The sequence below is a fragment of the Peromyscus maniculatus genome, chromosome 18 (assembly GCF_049852395.1).
Source record: "Peromyscus maniculatus bairdii isolate BWxNUB_F1_BW_parent chromosome 18, HU_Pman_BW_mat_3.1, whole genome shotgun sequence".
NCBI classification, from domain to species: Eukaryota; Metazoa; Chordata; class Mammalia; order Rodentia; family Cricetidae; genus Peromyscus; species Peromyscus maniculatus.
Genome location: NC_134869.1, coordinates 43,606,754 through 43,627,692, shown reverse-complemented (window position 1 = coordinate 43,627,692; position 20,939 = coordinate 43,606,754).

The window sequence follows — 20,939 nt, the reverse complement described above, 5'->3', positions numbered from 1 at the left end:
TACTAAAGGAAGTTAGGTTGTCTGCAAAGAGCCCTTCAAAAAGCAAAAACAACAACAAAAAAACCCAACTCTTAAAATAACTTATTGGTTATTTTAAGGTCTTCTGACCTCCAAAGGCACCAGGCACTCGTGTGGTGCACACACATACATGCAGGCCACACACACTCAAAGTTGAGGCACATGGACAAGTGATTATAATCTGTTTCATTCTGTCATAAGTGTAATTCATACTTAGCTATTTTATAAAATATTTTAAACTTTTTTAAAAAAAGATTTGTTTATTTATTACATACAGTGTTTTGCCTGCATGTGTCCCTGCAGGCCAGAAGAGGGCGTCAGATCTCATTACAGGTGGTTGTGAAACACCATGTGGTGGCTGGGAATTGACTTAGGACCATCTGGAAGAGCAGCCAGTGCTCTTAACCTCTGAGCCATCTCTCCAGCCATAATATTTTAAACTATTAACTAGAATATGACCCAGAAATCCCCCGTGATTTACATGGAAAGGCAGTGAAGGTACTGTGCAGACATCTGCATTCCATGGCGGTTGTAGCACTGTTCACCGTAGCCACGATACCGAATTAATCTATGGTTCTATCATCCGATGAAAAGCTGGTGGGAAATTTAGTGCCTAGCATTTAGTCATAAGAATAATGAAAGTATCGGGGAGGGGAAAGTGTGAGAAAAGCATATTGTATGAGCTGGGTGTGGTGGCACACGTTTTTAATCCCAGAACTCTGGAGACAGAAGAAGGTGGGTCTCTGTTAGTTCTAGGCCATCTTGGTCTACATAGTGAGGGCCAGGACAGTCAGGGCTGTGTAGAGAGACTGTATTTCAATATATATTAAGAAATATATGTATGTAGTGTTTATATATATTATGAAAACATTTTCAAGAAAAGGAAAAAAAGAACAGTCTGTCATTTGTAGATACTTGGAGGGAACTGGAAGATATTATGCTAAATGAGATAAGCCAGACATAGAAAAACAAACATTATATGTTCTCACTTAAATATAGAACCTTAAAAAGAGCCTACAGAAGTAGAGAATAGAGATGAAGTGTGCTGGCTCATACATATAATCCTAACATTTGGGAGGCTAGGGCAGAAGGATTACGGCAATTTAAGGCCAGCCTGGGCTACAGTGAGACATTGTCTAGAGGAGGGAGGAGCCACAGGAGGGAGAAGAGGGGGATGGGGGAAGGGCCGAGAAGAGGACATGCCTGTAATTTCAGTGCCTGGGAGGCTGAGCAGGGAGGTCAGAAGTTTGGGGCCAGCCTGGGCTATATAATAAAATTCTATCTTGAAAACTTAAAAAGCAGAAAAGAATAATAGCTTTCAGAGCCTGGGAAGGGAGATGGGAGGGGGAATTTGGAAAGGAGATGGGTAATGGATGAATTCCTTCCAATAGTGTTGACAAGAATTACTCAAACATTACAAAATAATCAGTAGAGAGGACTTTGCATGTTCCCAATACCAGTGTCAGTGTTTTCAGTAATGGATACGACCATTAACCCATCTGACCATCAGTGTGCCACACTCTACCCCATAAATATTTCCGGTTACACATGTCAATTTTCTCAAAAACAAAAACGGAATAAAATAGAACATTGAAAGGGGAAGAGTGGAAAATGTTTCTAAACAGCAATGGCTGAGTATGAGCTGTTTTAGTCATATTAACATAGCCAAGTTAGGATTTATATTTGAAAATATTAAACTTGGGGTGGTTTATAAGCATCCACTTTTTAGAAAGACAAAACTGAGCATAATTACTTACCTTGGCTGTAATCTGACTCTTCCAATTATTGAAAGAATTCTCCTGTTTGGCTCACTGGAGTATCCCCTTCACCTAGAATATTATCTGATATACAGCAGGTGTTTGCATTATTAGTTTTCTCCACAGAGTGAGATCCAGGACAGCCAGGACTGTTACACAGAGAAAGCCTGCCTTGAAAAAACAAAACAAAACAAGAAAGAAAAGCTGGCTAGAAACAAGCCAAGCTAAGACTGTGCATTCATAATTAAGAACAAGTGTTCGTATATTTATTTGGGAGCTGGGTGACAGGCCCCCAAAGAGTTAAAAAAAAAAAATAAGCAAAAAAACCCAGAACCAAAAAACTACATCTTCCCACCTCAATTAACGTAATCTAGAAAATCCCTCACAGACACGCCCAGAGATTTGTCTCCAGGGTGATTTTAGAACTAGTAGACAATATAAGCAGTCACAAATTCACCACTCATCAACTTGATTTCCAAACATGTCATTCTTTTTTTTTTTTTTTTTGGTTTTTCCAAGACAGGGTTTCTCTGTGTAGTCCTGGATGTACTGGCGCACACTCCGTAGACCAGGCTGGCCTCGAACTCACAGAGATCCACCTTCCTTTGCCTCCTGGGGGCTGGGATTAAAGGCGTGTGCCACCACCGCCCGGCCAAACATGTCCTTTTTAGGCCATTACTTTCCACTCCCATTATCATAGGCTCATAGCCATCTCATAATTAAAAAACAAGTTCTGTTCGGTTTCAAAAAATCTCGAGTCTTTTACTAGTTCCAAAACTTTAACATTCCAAATTTTAATCTCTTCTGAAAGTCAAGGCAATCTCTTCACTGTGAGCTCCTATCAAGTCAAAAGTTATATAGTTCCAACACACAACGGCACAGAATAAACCTCTCCATTTTAAAGGAAGGATTTGGGGGCACAGCAAGAAATGTTCAGACCAAAGCAAGACCAAGCCAGACAAAGAAAATGCCAAACCCTGAAGTCCCATGTCCACCTGCAGCTCCTGATGACATCATCTGGGCTGCAAGGGACTCTATCTCTGCCCTCTGAAGCACGGATAGCCTCGCTCTCAGGCCATTTTCTCTCTGTGTCTGCAACTGTCCTTAGGCCTCCTACGATTCTGGCCTCTTCAGCCTCCCTTGGCTACATTTCCACTCAGGGTTTCGTCTTCACAGCTTCATGTAATGATCCCTCAGGACCTGACCACATATCACTTGGTCTCAGAGCCCCCTAAACTCCTAATATAAATCTCCATGGTATCCTAACACTTATACCTTTCATGCCCATGAAACCGGTACTAGTTAGATGAGGTTGCCAAGTAGGATGCAGCCTGGCCACCCGGGACCAGAGGTGGCTGTGGCTTCTGTATACATAGACTGTTCCTTTCAAATGGGTCTATATCCCTACACATTAGAGCCCTTAATGAACTGGTATTTCTTGAGGGCTCTTTTCCTGTTTGCCATAACATTAAGTACACACATGTTTCTTCACCAATCCTCACAGCTTTTAATCTATTTTTGCTCTTTTTCACTGAAGATCTGGACAAAAACAGTGAGCAGCAGCCCTGACACACACTGAATGCTGTCTTAAAATTTCCTGGACCAAAGACATTAATCCATCGCTTTCTAATTCAGCCTCACACAAGTTCTCAGGACACAGGCAGAAGGCAGCCACATTCTTTGCCTCTAACACCCTTCCCAGTAGAATCCCTGTTCCTCTCTGTCAGTTTCTGCTTCTCCAGTGTTAGGTTGAACACAGAGCCCTGTGCGTGGAGGTTGGTGTTCTACCACTGAGATGCATCCCAAACCTTTCCTGTGCCCTTCTGAAGCCTTATGGTGTTCACCTTCCTCTCAGCATTCTGGTCTTCTAGACTCCTACAAGAACCACCCATTAAACTCTACTATAAAGGGAGGTTTGGGGAAAATGTGTCGCCTTTATTGACGGACAAAATCCACGCACGATAATTACAGGTCAGAAAGAAGAGTCCAGCCATGCAGCCGTGGTCCTGCTGAGAGCTGGGGGCACAGCTATCAGCTGCTCCCTTTGCTCGTTCCCAAAGGGCAAAGGTTTACCAAGTGTCACTTTCTCCACGGCTTCAGCAAGTCCCTCCACAGTCCAAAACAGCGTGCCTGAGTGGATTTTTATCCCTGTATTCAGGCCATGCACTTTCTAATGAAGACTCCATCCATTTGGCCAGGCCACCCTTTACTGTTTGGCTAGTGAACCCAATGGCAGAATTCCCACAACACTCCACATACAGAGTTCTGGGGATTTTCGAGCTCAGTTAGCAACCTTTTCCCGTTCCTTCCAGGAAGCAGTTCTAAATGCTTAAGGAGCACATGGTGAGGTCGATCACGTCAACAGGTTCACTTCTTGATACTATTTTCGCTAGTAGCTAATTTTCTCACTGCTGTGACCAACTTAACAACATGCAGTTTAAGGGAGAGAAGACTGATTTTGGCCTCTAGTTTGAGGGGATACATTTGACCTTGGTGGAGCGGACATGGCCGCAAAGCAGGAGGCTCCTCAGTGCTGGAATTAAAAACCTATGCCATTGTGTCCAGATTCAATTTTGTGTGTGTGTGTGTGTGTGTGTGTGTGTGTGTGTGTGTGTGCACTTGCTCAAGACAGAGAGAGAGAGAAAGGCAGAGACAAAGACAGAGAGACAGAGATAGCAGAGATAGAAGCAGAGAGAGAGAGAGAGAGAGACAGACAGAGAGATGCTGATCACAGAAAGGTAAAGGAAGCTACTTCTAAAGAAGAGCCAGACAGGAGATAGGCAGGCAGTCCATTCCAGCACAAGCCACGGTCCTTACAATCCTCTAACCCTTGCAGATTTTGCTGAGCTATGGTTCCCACAGACAAGCAGAGAGAAGAAATCCAATTTTAATCACTTCCTATGACCAGTCCTGGCTGCTCTTCCAGAGGACCTGGGTTCAATTCCCAGCACCCACCTGGTGGCTCACATTTGTGCCGACTCCAATTCTCGAGGATCCGACTAACCCTTCTAGCCTCCCAGGGCACCAGGCACAAATGTGGTACACAGACACACATTCAGGGAAAACACACATAAAAGGAATAATCACATCTTTAAAAACCAGGCTCAGTGGTTAAGAACACTTAGGGCTCTTGCAGAAGGCCCGTGCACAAATCCCAGAACCCACATTAGGAGGCACGTAGATACCTGGAACCTCAGTTTCCGAGCATTTGATGCCTTCTTCTGGCCTCTGTGGGCTTTTGCATGCACATGGTACACATAAACTCAGAACTGAACACACACACACACACACACACACACTTTAAAACATGATAAATCTTAAACAGACCAAACTCTGACCTACTGCAGGGGCATGAGACTAGGGGACAATCACAGGTCACGGTGCCTCAGCTTGACCTCTCCCAGCCTCTGGCTGAAGGAAGACCAGGAAGGCGGTTGTGGAGGACGTGAGGGCCTGGTGCTGACAGGTCTCGGGGTACAGGCATCCAGAGGATCAGCTGAGGCTAAGGAGCACGTGGGGAAGGTAGCTGTGCCCACGGTGGCTGGGCACAGAGACCAACCGCTGAGAACAAAACTGGAGTTTGAGAGCTCGGACCCAAGCGCGGTGGCATCGATGTCTGGAGCTGCCCATCTGTCTTTCTGTCTTGGTACATGTGGAGTCTAAAAGCTCTGGCGTCCCAAGAGTGTGCACTACACTCACAGCAGCATGGGATGACTAATGCTTAGCAGGTCACTAAAGTCCCGAGTCAAATCCTGTAATGGGATATGGTTTGAAGGTGTGTTACATTTGTTTATGCTCTGGAACATTTGCTTAATGACGCAAAGCTGTCTAAAGCCTGTCTAAAACACCTGATGGTCTAATCAAGAGGCTGAATGTCCAAGAGCCACTTCAGGAGAAAGGATAGGTGGGGCTGGCAGGCAGAGAGAATTAACAGAAGGAGAAATCTGGAGGAACAGAAGAAAGAGCAAGAGAACAAGGAGAGGAGGACTTCAGTGGCCAGCCACCCAGCCACCCAGCCAGACATGGAGTAAGAAGGAAAGAAAAGATATACAGAAATAGAGAAAGGTAAAAGCCCAGAGGAAAATGGTAGATGGGATAATTTAAAGTTCAGAAAGCTGGCAAGAAACAAGCCAAACTAAGGCCGGGCATTTATAATTAAGAATAAGCCTCCATATGTGATTTATTTGGGAGCTGCGTGGTGGGCACCCCAAAAGAGCAAAAACAACCAACAATAAAATCCTGTACCAGTTTCAGCCCTGTGGTTATTTCACACTCCCAATGCACTTGGACCACACCCCACCAGTTAAAACACTAGATACCTACGTGGTATGATCCAAGGAATCGAGAATACACCCAACCCACAGCTTTAAAGATTAAGTGTGGTGTGCTGGTGAGATGACCCAGAAGGTTCTCACCAACGAGCCCAACGACCTGAGGTGATCCCTAGCACCCCTCCGGCCGCAGAACAGAAAGAACTCCTGCATGTTGTTCTCTGACATCCATAGAAGTGCTGTGGCCCTCATGAAGCCCTCCAATAGACAGACAGACAGACAGACGGATGGATGGAAGGATGGGTAAACAGATGTAATTAAAGCTGTGTGTAGTCAGCACAGGCCCTTGAGATGGGGGTTGGGGAGGAGAGGGAGAGAGAGAGAGACAGAGAGAGAGAGAGAGATGATAGATAGATAGATAGATGATAGATAGATAGATGATAGATGATAGATAGATAGGTAGGTAGATAGATAGATAGATAGATAGATAGATAGATGATAGATAGATAGATAGATAGATAGATGATAGATAGAGATATAGAGATGATAGATAGATAGATAGATAGATTAGATAGATAGATAGATAGATAGATAGATAGATAGATAGATAGATAGATAGATAGATAGATAGATGAGATAGATGAGATAGATGGATAGATAGAGAAGAAGCACTGGAAAGGTAGCTCAGCCATCAAGAGCACTTGCTGCTCTGGCAAGGAACCAAAGCTCACATGGTCGCACCAAAAGGGGCACTGGGGCCTCTTCAAGTCAAGTCACTGACAGCGCGGAGTCACTTCCCCAGTGCTAGGTTCAAACAGGCGCTACCTGCTTTAGGTTCCTTCCTTCCTTTTTTTCCCCTTTCCTTTCCTTTTCTTTTTTCCTTTTCTTTCTTTCTTTTTCTTTTTTTTTTTTTTTAGACAGGGTTTCTCTGTGTAGCTTTGCTCCTTTCCTGGAACTCATTCTGTAGCCCAGGCTGGCCTTGAACTCACAGAGATCCGCCTGGCTCTGCCTCCCGAGTGCTGGGATTAAAGGCGTGTGCCACCACCGCCTGGCCACAAACTTTTAAATAGCATGTTTTCACATGTTCTTTTTAAAGGAACTCCAAGCTATATGTGTCTTGTAAGAAGGTGGTCTGCGTTTCCATGAGTACAGTATAATCCTTTTTCTTTCAAAAGATTTTTATTATTTGTGTGTGTGTGTGTGTGTGTGTGTGTGTGTGTGTGTGTGTGTGTTGGGGGGAGCACACGTGTGTCTCATTATACATGTAGAGGTCAGAGGACAACTTTGTAGAGTTGGTTCTCTCTTTCCATCTTTAATTTTTTTCCCTTTTTAATTTTTAAAATTTTTTTATTTTTTTTTTAGTTTTCAAGATTTTATTTTAGTTTTTCCGTTTTACATGCCATCATCCCTTCTTTTATTTTCATCTTATGTGTGTAGGTGTTTGGTCTGCCTGTAGGACTTTGCACACAGGCATACAGTGCCTGAGGAAGCGAGGACAGGGCATCAGATTCCTGGGGACTGATGTTATCGGCGGTTGTGGGAATCGAACCTTGATGCTCTGGAAGGGCAGTGAACGCTTTTCATCACTGAACCATCCGTCCCTTTAGCCTCTTTCTCTCCCCCTTTATGTGGGCTCTAGAGATTAAACTCAGGTGTCCAGGTTTGCTCAGCATGCACCCTCACCTACTCAGCTGTCTCATTGGCCAGCTTCCTTTTCTGTTTAAAAAAAAAAGTTTGTAAATAGAGGCTTTATTTATACTTAAAATGACTGCAACCAAAAGAAAACTTCCCTTTCCTCCAAGGAGAGAAAATTGCAGTTAAAATACTCCAAATGCATATTAAATAGGCATGCCTTGTTTAAAACACAAAAAACGAAATAAGCACCTCCTTGAACGGCCGAGGATTTATGACAGCTAAGGGCTGAAGTCAGCAAAGCAGGCCACCGGGCAAGCAGCGCCAGAATCGGCTTCTTCTGTCGCAACAGCAGGTGGCTGGGTGATGTTTCGACACCTAGCTGGGTTCTTCCCGTTAGCCAGTGCTGGCAGGGCGGGTGGACGCCAGGCTGGCCAGCCCACCGGGCTACCATGCTGAATGAGAACAAGTCTGCAGCACGCTGCAGAACAGATCAGCCACGTTCCCCGTCAAAGTCAAAAGCACTTTTTTTCCCCCAAATCTCTCTTGCCCTCCGAATGTAAATTGTGGTAATGGACTATGTGGACGCTCTCAAAATCGTTCAGTGGAAAGGACGTGGGAGGGAGACAGGGACCTCCCTACTTGGACGTGCACTGGTGTATGCAGCAGCTACGACACAGCCTTTTCCTAGTGATCTCTCTATCCTTGTGTAAACCGAAGTTCTCTCTCCGGGGGAGACGTAAGCAACGCCGTCGGCTCCTCCTGTGGTCCCCGAGAACGGCAAACCAGGACACGAACCCACCGAAGTTCACCCTGGGGGCCAATGGGTTTATTGGCTTCCTTACAGATGAAGGGATCACTTACTGGAGTATGGGAGCTTCCCCTACCGGAAAGGCCAAACCACAAAGCCCTTCCTGGGGTGGGGGGAAGTGATGGTTTCCCCACAGTTGTGGGACGGAGGCCTCTCCACTGGTTTTTCCCATCCTATATATCTAGCCCCTAGCTACTACTGAGCACACAGGTGAGGGTCTCGTGACCCCCCTGCCCGTCTATGAAAGGGTGGAAACAGTCCACAAAGTCAGCTAGGTTGCTCTTTTTCTTTTTCTTCCTTCCTTCCTTCCTTCCTTCCTTCCTTCCTTCCTTCCTTCCTTCCTTCCTTTCTTTCTTTCTTTCTTTTTTTTTTTTTTAAAAAAAGATTTATTTATTTTGTATACAGTGTTCTGTCTGCATGTATGATTGCAGGCCAGGAGAGGGCACCAGATCTCATTACAGATGGTTGTGAGCCACCATGTGGGTGCTGGGAATTGAACTCAGGACCTCTGGAAGAGCAGCCAGTGCTCTTAACCACTGAGCCATCTCTCCAGCCCTCGTTGCTCTTTTTCAAGTGGTCCCAGCTGACCTCTCCAAGATGGCTGTTGTTTGGTTCCGTCCTGTACAACATCCACGGCGGGGGGGGGGGGGGGGGGGGGGGGGGGCGGGGGCACGACGACGACGACGACACTGTTTACCAAATTCCCTTGTCGCTAGGGTTCTTGTGTCAGGCAAACGTCCGTCCGAGAAGTCTGATGAAAGCAACGTGTTCTGCTGGATCTTTGCACCCCCCCCCATATTGTCATGGCTGGCCACACCGCACACCCCGCCTCCTGACGACCCTTAGCTACGCTATGACCAACTGCGTCCTGAAAGGGGAAATCTTCCCTCCCTGGGTGCAGCCCGCAGGCTGCGGGGCCGAGGCGGCTGGAGGTCCCCGGCAGCCTCTTCTCCAAACAAAAGCCTGTGCAGTCCACGAGTTGCTCACCCCATTGACAGCCTTTTCTCCTCACTGTGTGGGGTGTGGACCCCCAGGAGCTTGTCCCCCTCTTTTCTTTCCTCACCTGCCACCCCCCACCCCACCCCACCTTGAGCAACACCAGCAAGTAGCGTCTCCATTGCCTTCCTGCACCCACCACCGCTGACTTGACTCTGGATGAGTTTTGAGAGAGTTTTCTCTCTCATCTAGAAACTCCTTCCTGACCACGTGCCAGGTGGCCCCCGTGCTGGCTAGTTTTATGTCCACGGGACAAGGGCTGGAGTCATCGGAGAGGAGGAAGCCTCAGTTGAGAATGTGCCTCGGTGAGATGGGGCTATAGGAAAGCCTGCAGGGCATTCTCTTAATTAGTGATTAATGTGGGAGAGCTCAGCCCATGGTGGGTGGGGTCACCCCTGGGTTTGGGGCCCTGGGTGTTCAAGGAAGCGGGCCCACCAAGCCGAAAAGGCAGCAAGCAGCATTCCTCCATGGCCTCATTGGCTCTTGGCTCCAGGTTCCTGGCAGGTTTTGAGTTCCTGACCTGACACCTCGCTGAACTGTGATGAGGAAGTGTAAGCCCAACAGGCCCTTTCCTCTTCAAGCTGCTTTTCGATTTCATCACAGCAACGGTCACCCTAAGGCAACCTCTTAGACACCTTGGCACCTGGTGGAGAATTTCCCTGCCAAAGTAATTGTGGGTCCCTTAAAGGCGATAAGTGGAGACCGCCCCCTCGCTATCCACGGCCCCTCACCGAGCAGGGCCACACTCAGTTGCAGGGATCTGCCCTTTGTCTCCTGAAGAACGCTTCCATCTTGGGACTAAGCGGTTCTAGTAAGCCAAAATGTCACGTGCTCTACCCTAACACAGGGTGGAACAGCACCCCACAGCCGTGGCCACGGCAGGGTGGTGAAGCTGGGGGGTGGCCAGGGGGGATCCAGCGGACATCTTTTGGTGTTTCTGGCTACAGCTGGATTTCTTCCTCTTTGGTGGTAAGATAAGAACTCCTCTTCCTTGTGAGGAGACAATGAAGTTACTTTCTCTATCCTGTTTCTTATTTGGGGTCCACTTGCCTCAGGGAACTTCCTTCTGCCCATGTGTACAGTCTTAGGCTACAGCACATTTCCTATATCAGACCAGGGAGTTGATACCAGACCTCCACGGTGAGTCCTTTTGAGGTGTATTTTACAGAATGCACCCACTGTGTTCTAAAGAGAACCTCGAGTCCCCTGCGGCCATAAAAGAGATCAGAGGGTGACCCTTCAGAGTCAGGTGTTTCTCTGAGAGCACTCAGATGTTTTGGAAAAGGACTCTTTTCTTTCTCTTGTTGGCTGGTGTTCCCTGTGTACAACCCAGCGGTGAATAGGATTAGTCTGAGGATATTTACATGGCTGATAATGATGAATAAGTACTCTGGGTCAGGATGTCAATGGACTCAACAAGAGTCTCCAAGTAAGTCGGTAAATATTTTTGCTTCTGTTACTAGGTCTGATGCTATTAAGAAAGAAAAGAGTGGGCTGAAGAGGTGGTTCGGCAGTTAAGAGCACTTGTTGTTCTTACAGAGAACCCCAGTTTGGTTCCCAGAACACACACGGCGGCTAACTACCATCTCTAACTCCAATCCCAGGGGATCCAACACACTCTTGAACTTGCTGGCATCAGGCATGCACTTGATGCATAGGTATACAGGAGGTATACACATGGTGCACAGGTATACAGCAGGCATGCACTTGGTGCACAGGTATACAGGAGGTATACACATGGTGCACAGGTATACAGCAGGCATGCACTTGGTACACGGTATATATTCAGGCAGAACACCTATACACATAAAACAAATAATTCTAAAATTAATTTTTAAAAAAAGGAAGGAAGGAAATGGGGCTGGGATTTGAACCTGGGTCCTCTGCAAAAGTAGCCAGGCCTCCTAAATGCTGAGCCAAATAATAGCCAGGCGGTTCTCCTGGACCAGCTCCCTATCTGATTCCGTAAAACTTCAGCCAGCCTCCTGCCCGATGATAACCCAGCAGAGCACCCACCTTCAAGGCAGCCGCTCAGTTAGCGTTATCCAACTCTGCCAGCCTGTGGGGCAAGGCAGGGTGTAACTCCGTGATTACGCCACGGGTGGCTCCTTAACCTCAGCCAGAAAAAAAAAATATCAAGGAGCAGGACAGCTGACTTGGCCGTCCGAGGGCAGCCCTAGAACCCGTGGGCCCTCTCCAGACGTGGGCCACACCGCCCTAACCCGGAATGCTCCAGAACCCAGCCTACGCAACGAAACCAAGTATACAGACAGAAAGGACTCCAAACGGAGGCAAATGGATGGCCGCTCTTGCCGTTATCAGAGGACAGATGGTCGCCAAACTTCACCAGGCCACCCGTCCGGGGGCAACTAAAACTGCTGAGTTGATCAGATGTTACTAGGAGTAATACCTGAGTAATGGCGATGGCCTGGCCTTCACGGTCAAAGTTTCCCTAAATCTGACGAAAGCCCTAACTGTTGATTAAAAACTACACTGTGCCTGTTGGCCACAAAGCTCAGGACAGGTTAGAGGATAAATACAATTAAAAAAAAAAAACAACAACTTTAAAATATACCTTTGAGATAGGAAGAGCTGGGGCCAACCAGACCAGCTGCACCCCATATCGAGACAAAAATGACTAACCATTCCCTCCTTGAATCCTTACAGGCCATACAGCAGACCAGAGGGATATCCATCAGATGGTTCAAGGTTGAGCCCTTGCCTGTGCCTGAACTTACCCACCAGTTTCAGCCTGGTGACCTTACATGGGCAGAGAAAAATCCCTACCCAAAACAACAATGAAGGTCACTGATGTCACCCCGTGGACTCGGCACACCCAGCTGAACAAGGCCACCGAAAACAGTGACAGGCTGACACAGACCCTATAAACATGGTTGTCCTGTTTTGTCTCCTCTGTCTCCCCCTGGAAAAGGCCCCAACCCCCCTAAAGCCAGGGTCTTAGATATGAGAAAAACCGGAACCAGGGAGCTCACAGTCAACTGATCCACTGAGACCCAACCCACCTTCCAGGTAGAGTTCTGCAAAATATTATATCCGGAGGCTCCTGGGGGATGGTTTGCTTACTGGTGGGGAAGAGCATGCCCCTGGGGTTATGGATCCACCAGTAGAGAGAAGGGGATCTGATCCACCCAGTACTATGCCTGCCTGCCTGCCAGCCAGCCTCCTGAGCTGCCAGGGGGAGACTGTTGCATTTAGTGGAGTTACGAACAGAGTCCTCCAGGGGGGCACACTGATGCCTTCATAGTTCGTACCTGTGGTCACAGGCAATGAAATCCCATATCCATACAGGTTAGGGACTGGTAGGAAACCAAAAATCATTTTTGGAAAATTGGTAGAAGCTGGGGAGTCGGATTCTATTCGAATAGTGCAGAACCCAGGCAACAAATTCACTACCCAAAAGAAACACGCACCTAGAGTGATTCAGCCCACTGGCCCAAACTGACCCATCTTGGTTCTCCTGTAATATGAGCCCTCTAAGACGGCAAACCTCAAAACACCAATTTTCCCAGGAATTCCTTTGGCAACCTCAAAGATAAAGGTCCAGGAGGCAGCGGAAGCCAGCCCCTCAGGGTTCAGGATGCTAGAAGGAGTATATCTATTCCTTAACCACTCTCTAACGGACATAGGTCAGAACAGCTGGCTATGCCTGGACCCCAAGCCCCCATATTGAGTTGGAACTGAACAGTTTCGATCAAATAATAAGCTGTACTTCCAACCCTAACAGCTGTAAATGGGCCCAACCTGAGCGCACCCTGGGGGACCTCCCGGGAAAGGATGCCTGTTTAATGTCACCAAAATCCCCCCAGTCAGTTCCCCTATGCAGGTTCCTATAGCCATACACAGCAGGTTAATTCCCAGAATGTTGGTCATGTGGATTTCCAGGCCCCAGAGACTACCTGGCTGGCTTGCACTAATGACTTTAACCAAGTATGCATCTTCTGAATTGCTTATTCTGGAGGCGAACCCACTCCTTGGGGTCCTCATGCATGCTACACCACAGATGTTCATCTCCAATAAAAAGAGGCCGGGCCCACCTGCACCTAGTTCCAGGCTTCCCTGTGTACCGTGAGCCGTCCCCATTCTCATACCCCTGTTGGTAGGGGCATGTGGTGATATATTGTGTACCCTAGTAAACTTGCCTGAGGATCAGATGACAGAGCCAGCCACTAGATTAGACACAGAGGTCAGCAGTGGTGGCACACACCCTTAATCCTACCACTTGGAAGACAGAGAGCCAGTCTGGATCTTTGTGAGTTCAAGGCCACACTGGGAACAGAGCCAGGCAGTGGTGGCACACAACCTTAATCCTATCACTCGGGAGGGAGAGATCTGTCTGGATCTCTGTGAGTTCAAGACTACACTGGAAACAGAGCCAGGCAGTGGTGGTATGTGGTGGTATTGTGTTCCCCAAAATACAGTGTACCTTAATAAACTTATCTGGGATCAGAGAACAGAAAAGCCACTAGTTAGGAGGCAGTGATAACTCACACCTTTAATCCTAGCATTCCAGAGATAGAAATCCCTCTGGATCTCTGTGAGTTCAAGGCCACATTAGAAATAGCCAAGCATGGTGACACACGCCTTTAATCCCAGAAAGCCAGGCTTTAATCCCAGGGAGTGGTGGTAGAAAGCAGAAAGGTATATAAGGCGTGAGGACCAGAAACTAGAAGCTTTTGGCTGGTTCAGCATTCGGCTGGTTAAGCATTCAGGCTTTTAAGCAGCAGTTCAGCTGAGAGCCATTGGGATGAGGACTCAGAGGCTTCCAGTCTGAGGAAACAGGACCAGCTGAGGAATTGGCAAGGTGAGATAGCTGTGGCTTGTTCTGTCTCTCTGATCTACCAGCATTGACTCCAATAACTGGCCTCAGGTTTTATTGTATTAATAAGAACTTTTAAGATTCCTGCTACAGTGGTACACGACTTTAATCCCAGGAACTGACATGGCTGGGCAGAGAACAGTATATAAGGCATGAGGAGACAGGAACTAAAGAGTTCAGCTGCCCGGGCGGTGGTGGCGCACGCCTTTAATCCCAGCACTCGGGAGGCAGAGGCAGGCGGATCTCTGTGAGTTTGAGGCCAGCCTGGGCTACAGAGTGAGTTCCAGGAAAGGCGCAAAGCTACACAGAGAAACCCTCTCTCGAAAAACCAAAAAAAAAAAGAAAAAGAAAAACCAAAAAAAAAAAAAGAGTTCAGCTGATCAGCTGAGATCCTTTCGGGTGAGGAGGCCTCAGAGGCTTTCAGTCTGAGGATTCGTGAAAACAGGATCAGCTGACGAGTTGGCCTGAGGTGAGGTTGGCTGTGGCTTGCTCTGCTTCTCTGATCTTTCAGCTTTCACTCTGATATCTGGCTCTGGGTTTTTTATTATAAGACCATCTTAGATTCTAACAAAAGGGGCAGGTATCATGGACACCACAGCTGGAGCTTCAGACCTAGTCATGGGGGACAAAAACTGTAAGAAACTCAGTGCTCAAGCAGACATAGACTGGAGCCATCTAGGAAATTCTGCTTCCCATCTGGAAGCCCAGTTAGATAGATTTTTTTTTTTTTTTTGGACCTAAGGATCAAACCCAGGGCCTTGGGCTTGCTAGGCAAGCGCTCTACCACTGAGCTAAGTCCCCAACACCCCAGTTAGACTCTTTAGCTGTGGTCGTTGTTCAGAATCACAGAGGCGGGGACCACTTCTTTATGAGACAAGGAGGTCTGTGTATGACACTAAGAAGCTTGTTGCTTCTATGCCAATCAATCAGGGATAATTAGGGGAAAAAATTGACCATAATAAAAAAAAATAACCCTCAAAAAATAATTTTAAAATGTCACAAATGTGACAACTGGTAGGAATCTTGGTTCTCTGGCTGCCTTGGTTAACCGTTCTGCTTAGCTGGGCCATGGCTGGGCCCATTCTTCCTTTTGCTCTTAGCTCTCACGATCGGACTCTGCTTTCTCAACTGCCTGCTTATCTTTGTAAAACAGAGAGTAAACTCTGCTAAGCTGCTAATGCTTAACAGACAAGATAACCCTTTGCCCCTAGATGAGTCCATGATTTGATCCATGCCCATAGAACCATTGGGGCACATAACGGAGCCCTAGACCTTAGCAGGCCAGCAGACCTTACAACGGACTCCATGATGGAAGCACCATTCATGCCACAAAACTCAGCATGGAGACAGCACCACCAGCCAAAATGAAAACAGAGACCTAATCCATCGAAGTCCATAGTTCTGGGAAAGTCCCTAAATGTACTAGTCTTGCTTTTTTGACTTCTTTCCCACTTCTGGCTGACTGTTCTTGCTAACTGAACTACATCAATCCAGGGTATTGTTTTTGTGCTTAAAGCTCACCCTGAGAAAGGCTCAGGGCTACCCTGGGATCACCCATGCCCAGTGCAGCCACCAGCTGGATGATAAAGACTTTTCTATTGGCTTAAACTCATGTCCGAGCAGTCTTCTCTGGTGAACATCTCACGGCAAGAACAACTTCAAATCTCTCGGCAGCAGCACTAAATGCCAAGAGACGGGCAATGAGAAATATGTAATGATGTGTTTTTCAAGTCCTGAAACTAAATAGCCACCAACTAAGATCGCTACATCCAGCCAAGCTACTTTTCAAATTTGATGGAGAAGCAAAGACATTTCAAAACACTTGCAAACGAAGGCATTTCCTGAATCAGCATTGCAGAAAACATGTAAAGGAGGAGTCTATACAGAAGACGAAGAATGATCCTCCATCTCACAACAACATGAAAGAGAAATCTCATGAGAGGATAGAAGAACACAGGAGAGCTAGGAACCAAACGTGCTCAAAGTAGACCATCAAACCCCTGGCACTCAGAGGAAAGTGAATGGCAGGAGCCCAGGCAATCAACAGAACCGCAGACATTAGCAACACCTCTCAGTGATGACCTGCAATGTCAAAATGTCTTCAATTTAGCAATAAAGACCTAGGGACTGATTGACTGGGTTTAAAAATTAGGTCCAGGATCTGGGGGTGTAGTAAAGTTAGGGGAGTGCTTTCCTGGCAACGTGGGACCTGGGTTTCAATCTCCAGAAAAACATAAAACAAGGCATGAGCCAGGCACCTAGTCCCTGCATGCAGGAGGCTAAGTCAGGAGGATCTCTGTGGGTTCAAAGCCAGCCTGGTCTACATAGCTAGTTTTAGGCTAGATGGAGCTAAATAGTGAGACTTTGTCTCAAACAATAAGGACAAAAACAAAAGCCAGACATGGTGGTGCATGTCTATAATCTAAGTATTTAGGTCAAGGAAAAGGGATCAGAAGTTCAAGGTCACCCTCAATTACAGAAGAAATTTGAAGTTAGTCTGGATACCCCGATACCCTGTCTCAAACAAAGAGCAATTACATGGAATTAATCAAACAGAATTGGTTATTTGGGAAATTAAACAAAGTTAACAATTCTCTAGCCAAAAAAACCAGAGAGAAGACTCGAATTAATAAAATTAGAAACGAAAAAGAGACGTTACTACAGATTCTAATAAAACAAAGAATCATTAGGGAGTACTTAAAAAAAACTTGTATTCCAAATAACTGGAAAACTTAGATGAAATAAATAAATTTCTAGACGCACGAGACCTACCAAAATTAAATCAAGAAGAGATAAAAAGTTTCCACCCAGCTGAGAAGTGGGGGGCTGCTTGCAGGTAGATCTCACCAGCACTCAGGGTCTCTCTCCTTTGATAAATGGGAAACCCAAAGTAACCTCAGGCTACCCTGGTTTTTGGAAAATAAGTAGAATTGTCCACGAAGTGACTGAGGCAATGGGGTGTGTACTAACCCAACTAAGCAGAGCCACGTACTCCGAGCTGCAGTGGGATGCTAACAAAGAGGACCCTAAAACCCGAACAGGTCTGCCAGATGTGAAACCGCCTGGGTGGATTCTTAATACAAGATCATTCTTACTTACTTGTGGGTTTGCCAGAGCAAGGTCCGTCCATTGTACTCAGGATGTGCTGACCTCTGACATTTCCCCACAGGCAGAATATGTGGTAATGGGAAACTGCCTGACTTCTCTCCCTAAAAAAAAAAAAAAAAAAAAAAACAAACAGGATACACTCCTGACCCTGCTGCTCAGAATTCATCTCCCCCCTGGTTCACAGGCACCACTGATAGAGCGTTTCTTTTAACAGTTTACCTAACTTGCAGTAGAGTGAGTTTATAGTCAAGTCATGGATTCTGGCTACTGCATGTTGGAGTAAGACCTATAGTTATTCCAGAAGGCTAATGAGGCAGGAGGATAGCCTTTAGTGAAACACTCTAAGAGAGACAGGGACACTAGGGATGTTGTTATGGGAGCCTGCCAGAGATGATCAGACAGTTTATAGACAATTGAAAGTCTTTATTCCAGCCAGCTGGGACGACACCCAGGTATTCAGGACCCAAGTGTAGCACTGAGCATTTAAAATAAGAGGTTTTTGAAGACAAAAACCACATCCTGGTATCTGGCTCAGTAGTTGCAGGGGGAGGTCCTTGGAATGCCAGCAGTTTAACAGAAGCTAAAATAAGTTAGCTGGAGCATCTTGACTTCATGTTCCTAGAGTAGAGTTGGGTAATTTTCCCTGGAGCTTCCTATCAAGGAGATCAGATTCTCTAGTCAAACCTAAAATGTCCTTAGCAAGAATACAAGATGGACGTACCTCTGCACTGTCTTGCCCTGTCACCATTACTTCAGGAGAACATTTGCCTAGTATGTGATGCTGGAAAAATAAAAGGAAGAAAAGAAATCACCTGATAAGGCTTTAATAGCTTTTGCAAAATTCACTCAAGCAAACTGCCTAAATTAGTGTCTGAATAACAGAGAACCACCACTCAGCCAAATGGCCATACCAATCATATATTTCAAAATAATACAGATGGTACAAGATTTCACATCAGATTGTCCTACCATGCTAAAAATTAATTTATCATCATAAAAATTATTAAATTCCTATAAAAATAGGATAGAGAATTAGAAAAAGGGGTACCACTGCCTGGTGGGGTTAGCCCCCATCAGAGCAGGCTCAAAGGGAAGCCACGGAGTCGGCGATTTCTAGACTTTTCTATCTGAAGGGGTGAAGGGAAAAGACACTCACTCTCCTGATGGTTTCTGTCAGACCTTTTCTTTATTCTGCCTTTGCATTCTCTGTTCTTCCTTTTCCTGGTGATTTCCATCTCTCATTCCTGGTGATTTCCTTCTAACTCATTTTAACTCTCTTAACTCTATCTCTATTATTTCCCTTACAGCTTATACACCCCAGCAAAATCTTTCAGGCAAAATAAAAATGACAATGTGGTTACATTTTGTTTTTCAAATAAATTATTACTGTAGCTAGAGTTTTCCGCCTTGCCCACAGTCAGGACAAATCTTTGTCACCTGCCAGTCCCACAGCCGCTCAGACCCAACCAAGTAAACACAGAGATTTATATTGCTTACAAACTGTATGGCCGTGGCAGGCTTCTTGCTAACTGTTCTTTTATCTTAAATTAACCATTTCCATAAATCTATACCTTGCCACGTGGCTGGTGGCCCACCGGCATCTTCACATGCTGCTGGTCATGGCGGCAGCTGCAGTCAGTCCTTCTGCCTTCCTGTCCTTTTATTTCTCCTCTCTGTTAGTCCCGCCTATCCTTCCTGCCTAGCCACAGCCGATCAGGTTTTATTTATTGACCAATCAGAACAACTTGACATACAGACCATCCCCCAGCACAGCCAAGTGCAGACCATCTCAGACACCTGCACTCAGGCCCATGGTCCTAATCATCCTCTATGCGGACCTGCTGGGTAATGCCACAAAGAACCCAAGAAGGGCTCCCACAGGACATACAGAACATCCCACAGCATATTACAATGAACACAAATAAAAAACAGCATATTTTCCACATCCCTTACATGATTAAACATTTTATATATCACAGGTGAAAAACAAATTATCCCAAGAACCCACATACATTCATAGCCAAGCAACTTCTTATAGATTAACCGTGTAGGCAAGCAAGATATTCTTCTCAGTCAGGTCTTTTACTGGCAGGCTGCATTTTGCAGTTACAAAGAAAGAGCCAATTACTTTATTACTTATCTTGAAAGGTAATCTTTTTTGTTTTGTTTTGTTCTTTTGTTTTTCAAGACAGGGTTTCTTTTTATAGTTTTTGATGCCTTTCCTGGAACTCACTCTGTAGACCAGGCTGGCCTCAAACTCACAGAGATCCACCTAGCTCTGCCTCCCAAGTGCTGGGATTAAAGGCGTGTGCCACCACTGCCTGGCGAAAGGTAATCTTATAAGGAATCACAAACCTAAACTTTCATATATAAAAAATCAGTAAGCTCTACTTTAAATCTTTGGGGTGCACACCTACTCATCAATAGTTTCTTATAGCAGGAGATTGAGGGCAAAAATGGGTACAAGGAATTAATCATCACCTTTGGTCATCAACCAGTCCTAGCAAGAAAAGTGTATCAGCTGGTAATAATTGGACTACTTTGTTCTTGTTCTCTGACCTTAAAGAGTTCCTCACTCAACTATGTGCCTTTCTAAAACTTTAGATTGTCTTCATGGGTTTTTCACCTCAAAGCTATTTGACAGAAAAATCTTAGTCTAACTTTAAGTTATTTTCAAAGCTTTCTTTCAGTTGTGATGCACTCCAAAACCTGTGAACACAGTTCCCAGCATTAAGCCTAAAAGAATTTAAGCTAGCTGGTCTAACTGGGACTCAATTGTTTTTCTTAATCATTAACCTAAGCCACGGTCTGTACGGCTCCTCAATAGAAACTCATGTGTTGTAGCAGTGTGACACTTCCTTGTTTATATTTTTAACCAACAAGTGTGTTTAAACTAACATTATTATCATCATTGAGACAGTACAGCTTAAGAATAAATTATCTTCATAATAATCCACAGGCAAAAATGCCCAGTAGAACATGGATGTTTCCCTGAGATAAACACACTACAGTACAGGCAGTGGGGATCTCCCCACACCCATTCACACCATGCCAGATACCAGAGAAAGATGGCAGCATCCAACATGTAAAGGCAGAGAAGCAAAAGACACTCTGGGGTCTGGGGTCTCAGGGCCTTGCCTGTCTGAGATTCACCCATCAGGGAGTTGCCTCCTGGTGGGCTGACACCTTGAACTTCGATTGCCATCTGCTGCTCCTCTGACAGGCCACCAGCATCTCCTCCCTTTTTGCTTATTAAATGAGGTGTGTGATTATCTGTTTGGGCAGAGTGTACTGTGGATCTTAAACATCTGAAGATGACTGGAAGAAGGAAAAGAAGTAGAATACTTAATCCTCCAATGATTCCCAAACTAATAAAACTCCATAAAGAGTTAGTTTGAACAAAATTTTTGACTGAATTAGTGAAGTAACTAGCCACCTCTTTTACAGAGGATATCTGTAGCCTAGAATGACTAATAGCACTAATCTGAGAATGAAGAATATCCATATTG